Source organism: Nicotiana tomentosiformis, chromosome 5, assembly GCF_000390325.3.
Source record: "Nicotiana tomentosiformis chromosome 5, ASM39032v3, whole genome shotgun sequence".
In the NCBI taxonomy this organism is placed as follows: domain Eukaryota; kingdom Viridiplantae; phylum Streptophyta; class Magnoliopsida; order Solanales; family Solanaceae; genus Nicotiana; species Nicotiana tomentosiformis.
In genome coordinates this window covers 79,154,970-79,173,939 of record NC_090816.1, presented here as the reverse complement: position 1 = coordinate 79,173,939, position 18,970 = coordinate 79,154,970, and the positions used below count along the sequence as shown (strand labels likewise).

General features: G+C 38.3%; 1 long non-coding RNA gene across 1 annotated transcript; it reads left to right on the top strand.

The window, feature by feature from the left end:
- The first annotated feature begins 7,856 nt into the window (after positions 1–7,856).
- Positions 7,857–16,985, top strand: LOC138891545 (uncharacterized). The gene is made up of 2 exons (XR_011407865.1): positions 7,857–7,982; positions 14,070–16,985. It is a non-coding gene; the product is annotated as an uncharacterized lncRNA (long non-coding RNA).
- The last annotated feature ends 1,985 nt before the right edge of the window (positions 16,986–18,970 follow it).

Below are 18,970 nucleotides of genomic sequence, written 5' to 3'. Positions count from 1 at the left end.
GTGGATTGAAGCAGGTGCTTTCAAAAAGATTGGAGAGCAGGAATGATTGATTTCATATTGGAGTACCAAAAACATTTCTTGTGATAATGGGCCACAATTTATAGGTTTCAAAGTCGCAAAGTTTCTGAAAGGATTGAAGATCAAAAGGATCACATCTTTCCTATATCATCCAAGTGCTAACGGTCAAGCAGAGTCAACCAACAAGGTGATAATTCAAAACCTCAAAAAAAAATTAGAGGATGCTAAAGGCAGCTGGCCAGAAGAGTTGCCAGGAGTGTTATGGCCATATCGAACAACGGCAAAGTCAAGCACAGGAGAAACACCTCATTGTGTATGGTGCGGAAGTTTTGATTACGGTGGAGACCATAAGGTATTCCCGGGAAAATGAGGAGAAGAATAATGAAGCAATGTTGATTAAGTTGGATTTACTTTAGGAGTGTCGAAATTTAGCATATGTGAGGATGCTAGCACAGAAGCAAAAGATGGAAAGATACTATAATCACAGAGCAAATCTTTGATATTTTAAAGTCGGAGTTTAGTTTTGCAGAAGGTAACTCAAAGTACTCGAGAAGTCAATGTTGAAAAGCTAGGACCAACATGGGAAGGACCTTACCGAATTTCAGCTATAACTGGTTAAGGTTCATATCACTTGGAAAATAAAGATGGTGTAAAATTACCAAGTAATTGGAACGTGACTCACCTCAAAAGATATTACTATTGAAGGTCCTTGATGATACTGAAAGTATATGCTGCACTTTTTTTTCCTTCATCTAGATTTTATCCCAATTGGATTTTTCTGGCAAGGTTTATAATGAGGCGGCAACGTAAAGCATACTACGAAGAAGGATCGTCGACAACAACAAGAACTCCAGTGTTCGGATTCTCATACTTTGCATCTGAACACTGGGGGGAACTATTGTATTTTAGAGCAAAAGTGTCATTAAAACCGGGGACTGTTAGAACCAAACTAGGGACTGTTAGAACCGAAAGTTGTATCTTGTCAGGACCGAGGACCGCATGTTAAGCCCCGTAGAAATAAGTAATACAAATTAGCCACATGCATTGGAAGCTTTGTTTACTTAAACAAAAATTTGCTCATGTAAATGTACTTTTGGAAATGAAAGGAATAAATTAAAGTCCTTTTATTTTTATCTTATTTCTTGTCCAAATGATACGATATGGTCTTTTTCATTTGAAAGTTAGTTAAAATTCAAATGCTAGTGCTAAATAGGAGACGTCCTCTTTAAGAGCACCATAAACAGAAGGGTCCTCTTTTATGAAACACTAATAATTAAAGGGTAAAAATCGAAAGTATGAATACCCGGTATTAAAGTTATCGGATGTAAAACATTCCTGAACTTTATCACTAAAAAGGTATCTTTGCACAAAAGTTAAGTAAAAAATGTCGAACTCAATAGAGGTTTCGGCATAATTACCAAAAGAAATACATTAATTTGTTCTATCAACAGAGTCCGAAGGACGAGAAATCTCTGCTACATCTTTTGAAGATGAATGTTGTTCCGCATCCAATCTAACATATTCATCCTTATTTTTTTCTTCTTCTTCGGCTTCCTCCTCGGTTTCAGAGGAATAAGAACTAGTGCTCGAGGAGCTTGAAGTTGTGGGTCGGGCAGGAATGTTCTCAAAGGCAGTTGTCTCCAAATTGAGAGCTTTAGCAATGTAGTCGTCTATGTTAGAAATGCCTTTTTTGGCATCCTCCAAAATATCCCTCCTCAGGTGATAGATTGCATAAGTTTTCTCAAGAAGGAAAGAATCCTCTTGATCCTGGAGTATGTCTTCGAGGTTTTTAATTTTGCACTTCTGGTCATTTTCATCTCTCACGATGTCATAAGTCTGGCAAAGGTCAGAATTTGTCTTCGCATGTTCACAGTTTTGATCCATGACCCTTTTGAGCCTTTCCTCCATTCTTGGTCTCTTGTCCTCATCCGCAACAACTTCCTCGATTTTGGAACACAAGTTTGCTTTCAAGTTGTTGATTTGTTCCATGGAAGGAGACTCACGTTCCACTGCCACAGTCACAACATCCTGCAGCTTAGCCCACTTGACCTTCAACTCCTCAAGTTTTGTATGCAACTGAGTGGACTCTGGGGTGTGAACCATTGTTTCCTGCTTAGTTTGCTCCAATCGGGATTCAAGATCGCCCATATGAGCAAGTCTTGCCTCTAAAGGTGGAAGGCGCTCAACAAGTTGGTCTCATTCAGTAGCAATCTGATCCTGTTCGGCAGCAAGTTCTTCTTTGGCTTGGATCATCTTCTGCAAGCCCTAGGAGGCATTGAGGTTAGCCTGAAAAGTTAAAAATTAAAGTTATTGGAGATAATGGTTAGCAAGAATAAAAGGGAAAAGAAAAGAGTAAGGCAATACCTGAGCACTAAAGTGCATGCTGTTATTAATCAGACATTTCGTAGAAAAAGCCTCTATCTTTTGTCGGTCCTTATTCGAAGACAAAGGCTTCAAGTAGTTAGCAACTCCCACCGGCTTGGAAAGTAAGTAACACTCATTCGAAACCGAAAGAGTGACACTACGTTTATCAGTGGGGTGTTGGATGGGTGCCTGGAAAGTGTTCTCAATGTTCCCATGGTCGGGTGACCGAGAGGAGCAAACATCTTCCATTTGTTCAATTGGGGCCAGTGGTGAGGCAGAAACTAGTGGTGCGGCAGCTGATGTGGAACTCCTCTAATCGGAAGCAATAAATGGGGCCCGAAAATAGGACTCAACATTCTCAACCATTTCCGACTCTGTAAAGAGTCCTTGGATGTCATCCAATTATGTATCTGACTGAGCTGGAGAAGTTCCTTTTATTCTTCTTCTTTGAAGAGAAATCACTTCATCATCGTCCTCCGTTTCATCTTTATTAAGGACCATTGTGGCCGGTCCTACTAGGGTTTATTTTATTGGAGGATTCTTCTGAGTCTCGGCCTTGGAGGTACATCTTCTTTTTAATTTTTTCTCCTTAGACTGGGGACTCAAGAAAGAAGGACCTTCACCGGAAACAAGAGCGCATCACGAGCCCTCTTCCGGTCAAGGGCTTCTTGAATTTGTTGATGAGCCACCCTTGGGCTATAGGAAACCTCGACACCAGGGCAGAAAGAAGACCTACTCGGAAGTCCTACGTATTATGAAAGGAAGTCAACAAATTTATATTGCATCATGTTAGAGATTAAAAAGGAAAAGAGAATTTCCATTAACGCAGTGAAAGAGGGATATTTAAAAAACTTACGAGTAAAGTTGCACGATTCAAGGATAGGAGGTGTTGTCGCCGGTAGATTGTCCCCGATAAAAATGACAGCGAACCTTTCCATCCAACCATGGTCATTATCATCATCAGCACTGGTGAAGAAAAAGGGATGGTGACCGAGGTTGCTGAGTTTGATCAAGCCTCCACAGAAATCTTTGGGGCGTAAAGGTTGATCAAATGAGCAAGAGTGAGGGTTTCAACAGCCTGGGAGCACAGAAACCGAAGGCAAGCTATCGTTTGACATATTGACGAACCTACCTGAGCCAAGCAAATATGGTAGTTTTGGCAAAACCCCAAAATGATAGGATCGATTTCTCGGCCAATTCATAAAGTGAAAGGGTACGTGTAAATGTACATGAACTGTAGTTTGCTGAAAGTGACCCTTTCCACTTTATTAATGGCTAAAACTTCAATATTGTTCCAGCCATAATCTTCTTTCACAACAAAGATACTAGCAGGAAGAATGGAAGAAGTATATCTACTAACGGGTTTGTTTCTGTCATTTTTAGGGTTAGGGGGTTCCTGTTGAACTTGGAGATCCATCTCAAAATTTAGTTGAGAGGGGATGATTGGGCTAGTAGTAAGAGGTCCGAAGTCAGCTTCCTTAGATTTATTCTTCTTGGATGGGCCGCCACCGATGGAAGTGCCTGAGTAACCAGGGGGAAGAGATAGTAGAAGACATGGTTATGAAGAATGTAAAAATATAAAGGTTTTACTAAGAAATAGAGGTTTACAGAAAGCTCTAAGGAAATTTGAAGAAGAAGAATTAGTAAAAGTGAGAGGCAAAACTGATGAGAAGTGGAGAAGTTTATAGGCAGCAGAATACAAGGCTATCATTACCTAGGAACTGGCAAAAGTGTTTGCCATATCACAGGATAACACGTGTTCGGCTCATTAAATGCAAGAAGACGTGCATCCTTTCAAGTGTCAAAAAATTATTCAGGAACTTTCCCACCAAGAAAAGGAGTCTTATCTACTTTGCGATAATAAAACATTCAGTCATCAAAAAGTAGATGGACTATCTGTATGGGGTAAAATTATTGAATGACAGGTGGATGCTCGTCGAGTTGACACGTGGCAGTAAAGGCAAATAGGATATGAGTCAGTAAATAGCTGGCACCGATTACGAATATGTGATCGGTGCTGTGTGAGTTCCGAAAACGCTGGAACCAGGGACGAAAATTTGAAATGAAGATATCGGTTTGAGAAAGCAGCATTCAATGAGCAGCCGTTACAAAGAATCTTTGCATTTATACTCAATCGTTATGCAGCCATCAAGAGGGGTCTTTATTCATACTAAAGAAGAGCTTGATTTGGGGATCTTCTCTCCCTGAATTGAGCTATAAATAGAAGAATATGTACTCATTGTAGATAAGAAATATTTGTACGCATAAAAGTCTAAACTTACTCTTATTCTATTAACAACATTCTTTATTTCTGCTCTATATACCGTTCTTATTCTTGCTTTCTGAGAAACTCATTTCACGGCCAGGCTTGTATTTTCTTCAAGTTTCTTTAATTAATTTATTTCTGTTCTTAGTTATTTTATTCTTGGATCAAATTAATTCACGTGTATATAAATCACGTTACAAATTCAATTATAATATTTTACGGGTAAACATTCAGGGTGGGTGGTTAGGCATGACCCCTACCATGTAGATTAATAACCAAAAGGGGGGGAATACATGAGCAAGAGGTAGAAAGTGCGTAACCTCTTCAAAAAATTCTCAGACAATGGACATACCCATTGCTATATATTTAGCTATCCAGGAGATACTCTTGGAGTCTTCACAAAAATAACAGCCATAAGACTCTACTGATTTGTTGAGAGTGTAACTCTCAAGATTATTTTTAATTAGCCTAAGATTACAGATAAACCTATGTAGGATAAACCACATCTAACAAGGAGAGTTCAGATTGTTTTTTGGACCTAATCCTAAAATTAGGAAATCCTTCTTTGTCCATGTTAATCAGGCCCTTAATTTTTCTGGGAAGATCATTAAAGGAAGAGTAAATTAATTCATTTTGCTTTGTATGACTCATCGTAGCAAGGGTGTCTGTCACTTGATTAGCTTCTCTATAGCAATGTTGAATAGTCCAAGTAGTGGTTCCCAGGGCTCTTCTAATCTCGTTGACTATAGTACCTAGCTTCCATGGAATTTAGTAGACATCCTTAATCCAATACATGAGAAGTATTGAGTCAGTTTCCAGTTCCAATCTAGTAAGACCATATTGCACGCACCACTGAATTCCAAAGGGGACAGAGTAAGCCATGATCATTCTTCCTTGAGCGTCTCTGACTATTCTTCCTGCTCCTCAAATGTCATTTTTATGACTCCCGACACTGTTTAGATTGAAAAATCTGCTTGCATGTTTGTTCTAATAGACAGTCCTGCACAATTTAAAAGTCATCTTCTTGTCTAGCCACAAATTGACACTACATACCAATAATTAGCCACTGAGCAATGCTACCAAAAATAGCTATAAAATTTTATCAATGATATATACATTGGAAAAATTTAGGGGCAAAATAATTATTTTTCAATGGGTATGGTTGGACCTCATTAAAAATGCGTAGATGAGGCAATATACAAATTTTGAGGAAGAATGGAGGTGGTTTGGATTCAAAATTATTGTCAACCTAGGCAAAAAGGGATATTTATTTCAATGAATATGGTTAAAATTCTTAAAATCATATAGATGAGGCAATATATCAAATTTAAGAAAGATTAGATGTAATTTGAACTTGTTTAGATTCAAAATTTATAGTTAAAATCGAGTTTATAATTTTCTCTGTGACTCATGTATCTAATATTTTATCTTACATGTATCTCACACACAGGTATACATGAATGTATATGTGATAAACAAGGGATACATATTTGATACATATTTGATACATATAAGATACACGAGGATACACATCTCATCTTCTTCTATCTTCATCTTCTACTTCGAATTAGGCTCAAATCAATTTAAACCAACTCAAATCTCTATCAAATCGTCCCAAAATTGATATTCAAACTCATTGAGATATACCCAATCTATTCCAACAACACTCACGCGAAATAAATTTCAATTTCAAAAACTCAAATTTTTTATCTCAAGCTTATGCGAGCTTCGATGATTTTTAATGGAGTTTTAACTATCTTCTTTATTTTTCATATTATTTTGCTAAGCTACTGTATGAGAAAAGATAGGAGAAGGCAATGTAAACATGGGCGTATGCAGTATATACATGAACGAGTTCAACTGAACCCATAACTTTGGATGCGGAACATAAATTTATGTGAAAAATCTACTAAAATTACAACAAATAGTAGATTTGAACCCTTAACTTTAAAAATATAATGAGTTGTATGCTAAATATCTTAAAGGCTGAACCTATAAAGTTTAAATTCTGGATCTGCCTCTAAATGTAAATACAATAATGATGAATACTATTCTTTAGCTTCTGTCACGAAACATATAACAAATCGTTTTGCGTTTTTTTCTTTCCTTTTTTTTATATTTTATTTTCTTTTAACTATGGTATGCATGATTTTATTTGTCAGTTTAGTTCTAAATTAGTTGCAAGTTTTTGGATTTCGACAATTCCATTGTATTTTAAGATTTTACTAGTCGGTAATGTAAAATGTCATGTCGAAGAAATTATTGGACACATAAGCAACGAAAGGATCAGTCTTTATTTATCTGCATATTGCTTATGATTTGTGTTTGCTTTTTCTTACTAGATAGACTAAAGACAGAAAAATATACCCAATTGGCTTAATATTGGTAGCATTTCGACTAATATTATTAGTATTTTATGAATTGGTTAATTTTGATAATATTTTCGCTCTAAAAGGTCAAACCGAGTAGTTTCTCCTTTAATACAGTACTAATATCAAAGTACGCGTATTGTGCATACAACCTATATCAATAAATATAAAAAATTACATGATTTGAGAATATAACTTGGGTCTCAGATATTTGCTATATATTCTTATTACAATTGGAATAAATTTCTTGTTTAACTAAATAAGACTAAAAGGGTTAAAAAGTAATACTGCCTTTGTCAATATAATCTAAGCCAAAAATTTGCCAATTACTATTATATATTGTTACTCCAGTGTCAATAAATGATGCAGTGTAATAACGTACCTACATAATTAGCCCAAAAAAAGTTCTAGTTATAGATATTGAAATCAGATAGCTGATAAATGTATATCACAATAATAATGTGTATATTAAGTGTGTACGTTCCTCTACTCTGATATTAAGGATCACAATATTAGGAAATCAGCATTGTGTTTAATTTATATAAAAAATAAATAAATAGGAAAGCGTTGTCACGTTTTTTTACTCGGATGGTAAGAATCTCAAAATTGAAAAATCAGCATTAGAATGTGCAGTTTGCTTAAATGACATCGAAGATGATAAAACTCTTTGACCATGAAATAGGATGGCAATTTTGACCCAAAAAATTATAACCAGCCCAATGTTGAATGGGTTGGGTCAGTCATCAAAAAGCTAATGGATCAAAATGGGTTGGACCCATACTGACTCGTAGAAATATTGGACCCAAACATGTAAAGATAGCGTAACCTAATAGGTTAATACATAGACCCGCCCAACGGGTCAAAATAAATAAAACCTACGCTTGTTCCTCTTCAATTTCTCAGAAGACGAAAGTCAGACAGACTACTCCCAGCTCTTTCCTCCTCGATTTCTTAGACGACACAAGGTTAGGCTAATGTCTTTGGCTCTTCCGCTCTATTCTCATCCTCTTTTAATCTTTAATCTTCATTCTCGATTTCTTAGACGACACAAGGTTGGATGTTTTAAGCTACTGTTTATTTTTAATTTAGGGTTTATATGAGCTCATAATTCAAAATCTTTATAGATAATATTATCGTTTTTATCTTTTTATGTTTTGCTCTAAGTTGTGAAAGTGATGTTTTTTACTTTTAAAAAAAAAAGTTGATGGAGCATATGGATGAAGTTTAAGAATCTACTGAAATAAGCTCGACAAGTGCATGTAGGAAGACTTCTGTGGTATGGGATAATTTTTTGAAATTACCACTTGACATTAATCCAGATAATAGGTTGAGGAAAAAGTGTAAAGATTGTGGTCGGATATATTTGGCTGATTCAATTGCTGGATTTGAAATCAAATTTGAATTCATAAGTTCAATAGGAAGAAACAAAGGAGAAAAATTGGGTCAAGTTGGGCGGGTTGGGTTATGACCCGTTATTTGATCCAACTTGACCCGAACCATTTTGACCCAAGTAAAATTTGGGTTGGGTTGGGTTTTGACCACTTTAGTGATCTGACCCGTTTTGACAAGCTCAAATTTGACCCAATCTGCCCAATTGCCACCCATACACGAGAGAGAGGGGAGAAGATAGAAGAAAAAATATGGGGGAGAGAGGAAGAGAGAGAGACGACAAAGTGAGATAGAAAGAGGGTTACTGGGAGAAAAAATAATTAGGAAAGTAGGTTTTTTGTGATTTGGCTATATAATGTTAATCTTTTGGGTTGCCTTTGCCAAATATAACCTACGGCAAAAACTTTGCTAATTGCTATGAGCTACTTTCATTTGTAGCCACTTGCTATAAACTTATATCATTTGGTAGCCACAAAATTTCAAATACATTTAGTAGCCTAAAACATATTAAAATGGTCAACCCAAAATTTCGTCAACCCCATCCCATTCGCCTTCCTCTTCCAGCATTTGTCAGACTATACAAAAAAACTCCATAATTACCCCTCTATTGTTGCACTGCCACCGTCGCAACCTCCAACGTACTGCTGCCACCGCATCGCCCTATCCATACCCCTAAAAACATATTATAAAATTCAAACTTACTCACTCTTGGACTAGTTATCCATCCCAAAATTCCACAACCAACGCTGCTACCAGTGCACAACCGCCATCGTACTATCCTACCCACATCCCAAAAGAGACAGATCATAAAAGATCATGCCCACCCACCCCTGGACCAGCGTAATCCACCCTCAATTCCTCCACCAAATCTAAATAATTAAGGACTAAAAAAGAAAGAAAAAAAAAAGAGCGAGAATTTATACAAAAAGAATTATCACAAAAATGAAGAAAAAATAGTAAAGTAGGAATGAAAAGAAGAAAAAAAACAAAAAGCGATTGTTTTTATATATTATATAAACAGATTATTAAACTAAAGAAATAAGATCTAAAAGGGAAAATAAAAAAACACTGAGCGTATTTGTGAGAGAAAGATTATACACTTTATATACAAAATATATATTAATTATTCACTTTATATACATATTATAAATTATATACGCACTGCATATATACATTATACACTATATATACAAAATATATACAACAATATATGAAATTGAATGTGTATATGCATTATATTAGTATAAATACACCTTTTATACAAATGTGCGGATATAATTATACACATTATATATAATATTATTAGTACTCACCGTAGCCACTATAATCTTTCACGTCCAATTTTGTATAATACGTGTATACTAAATGTATAATAAATGTATCATCAGCGTATAATGTATACACAGTGCTTATACAATTATTATACAATAATTACACGATATATAAATTAAGGAGCATTGATAGTAATGGAGGACATCCAACTTGACCGAAAAAAAGTTTTTCTCCGGTAGGGGTCATTTTATTTCCTCTGTATCTCATCTTCTCATAAAATTCATCCAAAAAGGTATCATGCAATACCACGTATTCGATTCAATCTTCTTTTCGTCTTGAATAGTAATAGTAGGGGCTCCAGTAGCGAATAAAATGAATAATGTCGGCATCAACAATGAGGAAGAAACAACCAAATAGAAACAACAACTAACTATGGCTCTTGGCCCAGACAACGTCCGAGGCGTAGGGGAGATCGGAGCAACAGGAAACGCCTAGACGACTTTTTCTTCCTAGGCTGCAATCTGAAAGAGGATAGAAAGCGAAGAAGGCGGCAATAACCGCTAGAATTTTGCACAAAATTACTCAAAGAAGATAGTTTTTTTAATCTATGTGAAGGAGGAGGAAATTGTAAAGAAGAAAAGAGAAAATTAAAAAATGGTTTGGTGTTGTTAGAGCGGAAGAGAAGAAAAGGAGTGTCACGACCCAATTTACCCTATAGGCTGTGATGGCGCCCAACGTCACCGCTAGGCAAGCCAACAGTAAACTAACCATGTATTTATTCTTTTTAACAATTTCAAAATAGTTGATTTTTATTTATTAAGTAAGTAAGAGGTGAAAAATTTAATAAAATAAACCGTAAATAAATATGAGAGCAAGTGTGGTGTAATAAATACTCAAAAACTATCAAATGTTTACTAGCATATTTTCAAGACCTGGTGTCACAAGTGTATGAGCTACTAGTAGAGTATACAAAATACTAAATTACTGTCTGAAATAGAGTAGATAGAAAGCAAATGCAAAAGAGACTCCGGGTGCTGCAGAATGGATTCGGAAGCAACTCACCACTAAGTCTCGGGGTATCGGGGGTGCGCGTCGGAATGACTGCCAGATGCACCTGCCTCAGATCCTGCACGATTAGTGCAGAAGTGTAGCGTGAGTACATAAACAACATGTACCCAGTAAGTATCCACTCTAACCTCGAAGAGAGTGACGAGGGGTCGACATTGACACTTACTATGGGCCAATAATAAAATGCAGAAACTCTAAATGGTGATGGGATATGGAAATAACAATAATAACATAATAACAAGCAGTGAATAAATGATTCTTTAACTGGTAATAAATTCCAAAATCTTCATCTAACACATACTAGTTCCAAATCGCTTCCGGTTATTAAATAAATTATACCTCTCAAGCCATAATAGAATATCAAGTGTATTCGGGTTCCAAAAATTATCACGCACGATTTATGCCGAGGTCGTACGATCCAATCCAAAATATTGTGTGCACTGCTGAGGGTCGAACGGTACGAACCATAGATGCATCTATTATACTGCCGAGGCGAACGACCCGCTCCCATGAGAATAAAGAAGTTTACCTCGCTCGCTAAAGTACTTGTGACGCGATAGGATATGGATTTCTCAGAGTTATTAAGTATTCTTCAATTATTTTCCCAAATAAGAAATCTAACTGGGAAGTTTTCAACTTTAAAATCTCTAGTTTCAGCTCTATTTAAGATAATTAATATGCACAACAAGCATGACAGTACAATTAAAGCATGATGCAAATCTAAGACTACCCGGACATCACATGAAATATAGCTACGCACAGACTCTCGTTACCTAAGGGGATGAGTTCCCTCTTACAAGGTTAGGCAAGAGACTTACCTCGTTCTCAAGCTCACTTCCGGTCCACTAATTCGCTCTAAAATCCCCAAGTCGATACCGAACAATCCGAAACTAGTCAAATATTATATAATTTAATCAATATATACTCAAAACTTCATAATTTAGCTATTAGAGTAATTACTCAACCCAAATTGAAAAATTCTTAAAATTTGCCCCCAAGCCCACGTGTCCGAATTCCGAAAATATTTGAAGATAAATATTACCCATAGCCTCACGAACTCAAATATATAATTTCTACTAAATTCTATAATCAATTTCGTGGTAAAATCCCATTTTTACCAAAACTCTAGGTTCTTCACAAATCCCACAAGTTTTTATAATCTTTCCATGTTTAATCTACCTAAAACCCACTTAATTAACTTGAAAATGGGTGGGAGTTACTTACCTTAGGATATTGATGAGAATCCACCTCAAATGAGCTCTCAAAATCTCCCAAGACCAAATGAAATGTGAGGGAAAATGGCCTAAGTCTCGGATTAAAAACACTCACTACCCAGCAACTTCCGCACCTGCGGCCACTAGATCTCATCTGCAAAATCGCAGGTGCGGTCAAAAGGTCGCACCTGCGATCCTCCACTGCCTCCAGCTTCCTCGCTTCTGCGGACGGGGGGACGCTTCTGTGGACTCCTTCCGCTTCTGCGGATTCCTTTCTCTTCTGTGACCCACAACTGGCTAGCCCAAGTCCGCATTTGTGGAGCCTCGATCGCTTCAGGGGGCTCGTAGATGCGGAACAACACTCGCACCTGCAGCCACCCAGCTCCAGCCTCAGGTCTGCTTTGCGACCACTGTGCCGCTCCTGTGAGTTCGTACCTGCAACCCTTTCCACGCAGGTACGATTGAACCAGATCTGAAGCACCAGCAGTTCTCCATGCTAATTCTGAGCCCGATTCCAATCCGTTTCACACCCGGAGCCCCCGGGACCCCATCCAATCACACTGACACATCCAACAACATAATACGGACCTGCTCGCACGATTGAAACACCAAAATAACATCTAGAATTATGAATTGAATACCAATATGCATGAATTCAACATTAAACTCAAAAACTTCTGAAAATACTTTCGTGCATCCGATTCCTATCAAATCAACTCGTAATGATGCCAAATTTTGCGTGCAAGTCTTAAATCACCATACGGAGATATTCCCAGGCTCAGAATCCCGAACGGACCTCGATAACACCAAAACCAACTTCAAACCAAATTTAAAGAACTTGAAAAACCTTCAATGTGCCAACCTTCAATATTAAGCGTCGAAACGCTCCCGGGTCATCCAAAACCCGATCCGAACATACGCCCAAGTCCAAAATCATCATACGAACCTATTGGAGCTGTCAAATCCCAGTTCTGAGGTCGTTTACTACAAATGTTGACCCAAGTCAAACTTAACCCTTTTAAGCCAATAACAAGGAAGTATGTGTTCCGATTTGAACCCGAACCCTTCCAAATCCCGAACTAACCATCCCCGCAAATCATAAAACAGTAAAAGCACATATGTGGAGTCTTATTTAGGGGAACAAGGATCTAAAAAGTAAAATGACCGGTTAGGTCGTTACAAGGAGAAAAAAAGGAGGAGTGAAAAAGAGAGATGGAAGTCATTGGTAGGTTGATGAAGGGAGAAGATGAGGAGAGAAGGAGGAGAAGTAGATGGCTGAAAGAGGAGAGAAAGAATGGAATTTTAGGGTTTTGGCTATAAGTTTGTCACGACCTAAAATCCACCTAGTCGTGATGACACCTAACCCAACCCGTTAGGTAAACCAATTAATAACTATAAAACTTAAATTAGATTTATTAAGAAAAGAAATGATAATAAAACTACTTTTATACAAAAATTCCCAAGGAATGGTAGTACAAATGTAACAACCCGACCGGTCGTTTTGCTTCCTAGGTCCCCGTTCCTTAAATAAGACTCCCCTTATGTACTTTTACTGTTTTATGACTTGCAGGAATGGTTAGTTTGGGATTTGGAAGGGTTCGGGTTGAAATCGGAACACTTGGTTCCTTAAGGTTGGCAAAAAGGGGTAATTTTGACTTTGGTCAATGTTTTGAGTAAACGACCTCGGAACCGGGATTTGACGGTCCCAATAGGTTCGTATGATGATTTTGGACATGGGCATATGTTAGGATCGGTTTCGGATGACACGGGAGCGTTTTGGCGCTTAAGGTTGAAAGTTTGCTTATTAGAGGTTTAAAAGTTCTTTAAATTTGGTTTAGAGTAGGTTTTGGTGTTATCGAGGTCCATTTGGGATTTCGAACTTGGGAATAGTTTGGTATGGTGATTTAAACTTGTACACAAAATTTGGTGTCATTCCGAGTAGTTTAAGTATGTTTCGGCGCGTTCGGAGTAAGTTGGATTAACTTGAAGTTCATAAGTTGATTCAATTTGGTTTGGGGTGTGATTCTTAGTTTTGATGTTGTTTTCCGCGTTCTGAGAGTGCGAACGAATTCGTTTTATGATTTCTAACTTGTTGGCATGTTTGGACAGGGCCTCGGATGCCATTCGGACGATGCGCGGAGGTCGCTTAGCGATGGGTGAACAACTGAAGCACCCAGCTTCTAGTGTAACCGCACCTGTAGAGGGCCAACTGCAGGTGCGAGCTCGCAGAACCGAGCCAACAGCCGCAAAAGCGGTCCAGCATGGGCAGCCAAAAATCATAGATGCGGACAAGGTGACCGCAGATGTGCGACCGCAGAAGCGAGACTTGCGCAGGTGCGGCTCATCTGCCGCAGGAGCGGCCTCGCAGAAGCGACCCTTATTCTGCAGATGCGGACTTAGGCCAGCCAAGGGAGGACCGCATCTACGATGAACCATCAAAGTCAACTCCTGATCAAACTTATGAATATTCCAATACTCCAAATTTCCAACTTTTGCCAATTAACGTCAAAACATTCAAGAAACGTCCAAATGCAATTTCGGGCACACGCCCAAGTCCAAATCACAATTCGGACCTAACTGAGCCATCAAAACTCCGATCTGGGGTCAAATATGCAAAAGTCAAACTTGGTCAACTCTTCCAACTCAAAGCTTTTAACATGATAATGCTTCTTCTGAATCGATCCCTGTAAGGCCCCGTAAAATTTTCCTAAAATCCCGGATTCCGTGATGCCAAAGTAGGCGTAGAAGTAGGGAGTTGAAGGAAAATATTGGGCAAAGTAGGCATTTCTGCGGCCCATTCTGTGACCGCAGAACCACTATGCAGACCTCAGACTGGTCGCAGAGTGGGACAGTTTTCTGGGGCATTTTTGTTGTCAATTTCACGGCATTATACGATCGCATCACTGTTTCACGGGCCGCACTCTTATCGCATATCCCGCCTTGGAATTTTTCGGAGGGAGGTTCTGCGGTGCACTATGCGACCGAAGAACCGTTCTGCGGTGCATTATGCGACTGCAGAACAGGTTTGCGGGTCGCATAGTGACCGCATACCGGTCAGTTATTTTTCAGTTTTGGCACCCCAATTTCGTGGTCATTTCACGGACCGCATAACCATTATGCAGTCGTATATGCGACCGTAGAACCTATTCCGGAGCTTTATTTTTGGGGTTTTTAAACCCGACCCTATTCCATTAAAACACCTACCTTGGACCATTTTGATCATATTTTCTGATATTTTTAGAGTGTGAGAGAGAGTCCTAGAGGGAGGAAGTGATCTTCATCAAATTGCTCTTCAATTCTCACTTAAAACCTTAAAGATTATCAAGAGAGGCACCTAGGTCTTCTTCCTAAGAAGTAAGATACTATCACCCAAACTCTTAATTTCAAAAATGTAACTAGAATGGGCCATTTGTAAGGTAATTCATGGGGAAGATTGTGAGCTAAAAATGATAGAGAATGGGTTGGGGAATGATGGAATCTTCCATAAAAAGGGCCTTAAAACATTTATGCACACCTAATGTTTGATAATATGCTCAAATGGGCTAAAACCATGTTCATCATCCTAATTTTGGTCCAACTTGTTATATTTCTAAAATAGATTGAAGTTGCTAAGAATTCCGGGTCATTTTAGAGTTTGAGAAGTTCAATTGAGGTATGTTGGCTAAACCCCCTTCTTCTTAGGATCGAATCCCATGGTATTCATGTGATTGGAGTAAGTCCTTGATCATTATTGAATTGGCTATTCCTAATGTGGTTGTATTGAAGGATGTTTGTTCAATGTTTATTCTAAATTATTCATCATGTCATCTTGCCATTTGAGAATATGTTCAAAATGTGGAATATGTGTTAGGAATGTTAAGACTTCATATCAAGATCAAAATAAAGGTTTTTATGCCAAATTATATGAAAAGCCTCTATGTGCCTAAGATTCACAAATTGCTCATATGTGAATCTAATGTCTTGAATGGGAAGCCTTATTATTGTGGATAATGATAATGATATTTGAATGTGAAAAAAAAAGGATTGGAACTATAAAATACGGCCAAGTGCCGAGAATGACTTTGTAATTGTAATTACTAGTGCCAATGAATTGAAAGTATTTGAAAGAAGTACGATGTGAGATGATTGACTGAAAAAGGTAATGTCTCAAATAAGATGGCCTAGCCGATCAGACCGAGATCGGACTCCGTGTAAGAACACGGTGGTATTGTGGATGAAATTGTGAAGATGGTTGATGTCTCAAATGAGATGGCCTAGCCGATCGGGCCGTGATCGGATGCCATGCCGCACACATGGTGGTACTGTGCTAGAAATTATAACGAAATTGTGGTAATGTCTCAAATGAGACGACCTAGCAGATAGGGACGAGATCGGACTCCGTGGAAGAATACAGAGGTATTGTGAATTGTGGAATATCGGTACTAAAGATCACCCAACCTAACAACGTGGAAATTAACTTGAAAACTTATGTGATCTTTAAATTGATGTTTTAATATTATTTGAATCTCTTATTGAATTTTTGAATGTTCATCTTGTATTATTATTCATTCTATTGAGATGGTGTTTAGCTTTACATACTAGTGCTATTCGACGGTACTAACGTCCCTTTTGTCGGGGGCGCTGCATATTTAAATGAATGCAGGTGGTTACATAGCAGACAGTGTTGATCACAGATAGTGTTGCATCCTCTTTTCAGTGGACTCGGTGAGCTCCATTTCATTCTGGGGTCAAGTATTTTACCTTTTGTTTATATTGTGGTCACCTTTTGAGGTATAGCCGGGGCCTTGTTGCCGGCACCATCCTTACTCTCTTTTGTATCTTTAGAGGCTCCGTAGACACTATGTGGGTTGTATATGGGTGTTGGGAATGTTAAACAAGTATATGTTGTGTTTGATCACTTGTTTCACTCAGACTATAAGAATCTGTGTATTTTGAGACTTAAAGGCGAAATAGCTAAGAAAACGGTTTAATGTTGTATGTATGAACTTCCTTCTGTCTAATTAATGAAATCATGTCTTTTCTTAATCATGGGTGAGTTGGGTAGAAAGTATCTAACAGTCTTATTCGACAGGGTTCACTCGGTTGAGCACCGGTCGCGCCTCCCGAGGATGGGGCGTGACAATCCGAAATCACCTAAAAACCAAAACCAACGATTCACATAAGTCACAATACGTCATATGAAGCTACTCAAGACTTCAAACAGCTGAATGAAATGCAAATTCTCAAAACGACCGGTCGGGTCGTTACATCCTCCTCCACTTAAACGTACGTTCGTCCTCGAACGTGCTAAGAGTTGTTCCAAGGCCATCAAATCACGGTGTAACCTTACCATGCACATACCCGGGGGTGATCCCACATTACCCCGCTCCATATAAGCTTGCCAAAATAACCTAACTGGAGATCCTTACTTGAACCTTAGTCTGTAAACCTTATAGCCCAATTTCCAACACCCGGAATTCATTACAAGACCCGAATCTCGTATCTACACATTGTATAAGTCTGAAAAGGTTGTGCCAAGCCATAACCATGACCCAAGATGCAATCATGTGATATACCACATCACTCAGATACTCACAACAATAACTGCTGGCCAACATAGCTGGCTTAAAGCAAATTCAGTACTGGTAGTAAACCTCATATCAAATAAAATCTCGTTCAAAAACTTCGTACACTGCCGATGATAAAGAAACACGCAGAATCTCTCAACCACTCATCTGATCAATAAGCTAAGAATTTCACTCGTCCGACCAGGGCCATTGCCCAAATTCTTAATGGAGATATGGTATCATTCTTCCAAACATTCCTTATCCCAATACGATAGTGCAAATCTCAGGTCTAGAAATCTCATATCTGCCAATACAAGTAGCCCAACCAACAAGTCACACCAGAAGCCATATGGAGCCCCACACAACGCTGTTCCTACACCAAATAAGTAATAATTCAGACATGACAGATCATAGTAAGAAAGTTAAATAAGAAGGCTACTAATCAAGTTAAGTAGGCAGCGAAATTTTTAACATTTTCCTATGAACTATTTTCAACAAAGTGAAAGTAAAATACACAATTAAGCATAAGGAGTTACATGTCATCACAGTACCGTTACGGTGCGCAACCCGATCCAATCATATCAATCCACATAGGGGTACCCATCGAGCCATAATTCTCGGGCTCACTGATCACATGTGCGTCACATCAAGAACGATAGAGTGCATAAAATATAACTATGGGAAAATGATTAGGCATAAGTGATACTGAGAAAGACAAGCATAACTATGGTGCAATAAGCAAGTCAACATCACGAGGGCCATCTAGCCCATAACGCCATAAGGCTTAAAAGAAATACAATATGCAAGCGAAAAATCATGTAACCTTCACCACCCGTCATAGCATAATAGAGAAACATATAACATAGACCAAGGCGCGAATAACATCTATTTCGCGTGATGGTATACTTGTAGTAATAGGTGCGCAAGCGCGAGGAAATCCGATGTGATACAGATAACACATTCTCATTAGGCTCATAAATAATCCCCAAACCAAATTCCGATCATACCCAGACTGGTAAATAACCTTCCAAAAGTCCATAGCAATCTTTCCATAACACCTACCATCAATCATCCAATCCTCAACATTTCTTCACAATTCGCAATCAAGGAATCGTCTGCCAACGAGAATATCGAGTCTATGAACCTCACGAATACCAGAATCTCCATATTCAACCTCAACACCACTTACTCAAATGGCTGATATGTCACTCATACTCCATCATCTTACAGAAAATACCCACAAGTCAAAACACAATGCACCTGCCAACATGTGCACTCACCTCCGGCAATATCAAATAGTTCTCATATCCTCTTAAACATCTGAAATCATCTGTGTCATCAAGAACTCATATCCTTCCCTCCATAAATAAACTGCAACCTTGTACTTGCAACTTTCAATCCCCATAAGGCACACCGCCTCTAACATGCTAACTCGCGACACTACGAAAATCTCATAATCAACTC